The sequence below is a fragment of the Pseudophryne corroboree genome, chromosome 2 (genome assembly GCF_028390025.1).
Source record: "Pseudophryne corroboree isolate aPseCor3 chromosome 2, aPseCor3.hap2, whole genome shotgun sequence".
NCBI classification, from domain to species: domain Eukaryota; kingdom Metazoa; phylum Chordata; class Amphibia; order Anura; family Myobatrachidae; genus Pseudophryne; species Pseudophryne corroboree.
The window spans coordinates 120,875,314-120,877,385 of NC_086445.1; the positions used below are offsets into that span (position 1 = coordinate 120,875,314).

Genomic DNA, 2,072 nt, shown 5'->3' on the forward strand with positions numbered 1-2,072 from the left:
CTATCTGTATAGTTCATATAGGTACACTATATGGAATATGATGGGTTCTGACCTCTCATTTCACCTCTAATGTATGGAATAGAAATAAGTATGCCCCATAGGTATGGAATTTATTGTCAGATGAGACACTAATGATTGATTCAAGTGGGGGTTAAAGTATGTACAAGAGGCTATCTATTGAACAGTCGTTCGGTATTCTAGCTTCTGTAATCGGTAGAGAGTCTCCTTATTGGCCGCCTATAACATGTGATCAGGTCAGATGACGGGAAGCGCCGGACGGGGCTGGTGGAACGCACAACAAAGATGGCGCTGGAACGCATAAGGTCCCGCTATAGCGGGCTCTTGCAGCGTCCTGGACCGTTCGTTTTAACGATCAGAGGTGGTGGATGGTGCTGACGGGAAGCACTTTCCCCACAGCAGTGTCTCTTAAGTGCTCACAATATGTTTTTATATATATATATATATATATATATATATATCTATTCCAATATCAGAGGCTAAAGTACCCGCCCCTATTACACAGTGATTGGCTACTAATACTGTCAGTCATTCACAAAAGCAACTTTCAATGAGACTCACACTGCAATGCATTGTGGGTCATATAACAATTAAACTTTTACTTATATTGGGTGGATATAAGGGTGAGGATTATTATAGTGAATTAATCCTAATGATAAGAGGATAAAATTCATAGGTTGGTTAGTTTATACCATTAATAACCAGGCTATAATTAGCCTTTATTTGTGCACCAATCAAAATAGGATATGTGATGACATCATCACCTTTCCCTTTATAAGGGGTAACATCTAGTCTGGTGCTTCATTGCACAGGTACTGAGCGTCCACTGCAGATGTATAGAAGGTCAGGGAATATGGCATCATTCTGAACAAAGCTCTGTTTAAATATGTAAATGTCACTATGTATATTTTATTCATGTATATTTGCAATATTGCACTTTAGTGCTTTCAATGGTTGGATATATTTACTTTCACATCTCTTTTGATTTTGTGATAGTATGTAATTAAAAGTTTATTCTTTGATAATTCATTCCAGCACTTTTAGAGTCTGGGTTTAAAGATCAGCATTTTTATTATGTCAATCAATAAAGCAGCTGGACTCATTAGAGTATTTAATTGCTTTGGGCCAGAATGGTAGTAGTGATCCGCAATATCGTTTTTTGCCTTAAAAACCTCCAATAAATGTTATACCCAAAAAGGGAGGTTGCTCTTTAAATACGGTTCCATTATAAAATGCATCAATTATCCTGAGTCAAAACTGATATCATTGACTAATTAAATATCTGATAATGACCATTCACTAATTTGCCCTAAATATGAATTTATTAGGTTTCCTTTCTAAGTGACCCTTCAGTACCTTGGTTTCCGAATTTTTGTACAAGTTATCTCACCACAAGGTATGTGAGGGGACATTATGACATATTTTTATTACATATATAATATGAACACTCAGTATATATGATGAGGTCAATATTTTTCCAATTAGGCCACACTGATTGTTCATCAGAAAGCCTCGGTGTTATATTGAAGTTTCCATCATGCATGTATGAACAAGTTTTGTCGCATTATACTGTTTGTATAAACTACTATACTTCTCAGCTGCTTGAGGTAGGACCCAAGATTCAATTGTAATTTTCTTCCTTTTCATTCTGTCTGCTCTGATATATCCTTGTTCTATTATAATGATATGTTCCTCATATATTTTGATTGAATGTATTATGCATTTTTATTAAGGAACAATTGTTTTTAGTTCTGATAAGATTTTTTACAATTGTAGAGATACCCCTGATGAAGTATTTTGTATAAGACGAAACGCGTTGGGTTGTCTGTGTTGTGAAGCTATCTCCGAACCAACTATAAGGAGAAGGAGGAGATTGTTGTGATCCTTCAACATTTGTATTCAGCGCTAAGAGTCATACATCTTAAAGTGTGGAATAATATATCTCCTCTGTATTAATTTGAATATGTTTTTAATAAATGTTTTATGATGGAACATGTTATTATTTTTTAAAACGTGTTAACCAATTAGGGGTTGGAATAGTGGGAGTAGATGCG

At 35.3% G+C, this 2,072-nt stretch overlaps 1 long non-coding RNA gene across 1 annotated transcript; it reads left to right on the forward strand.

The window, feature by feature from the left end:
* The first annotated feature begins 798 nt into the window (after positions 1–798).
* On the forward strand, positions 799–1,619 carry LOC135050557 (uncharacterized). Its single transcript, XR_010241660.1, has 3 exons — positions 799–861; positions 1,347–1,414; positions 1,504–1,619. It is a non-coding gene; the product is annotated as an uncharacterized LOC135050557 (long non-coding RNA).
* Positions 1,620–2,072: the final 453 nt, after the last annotated feature.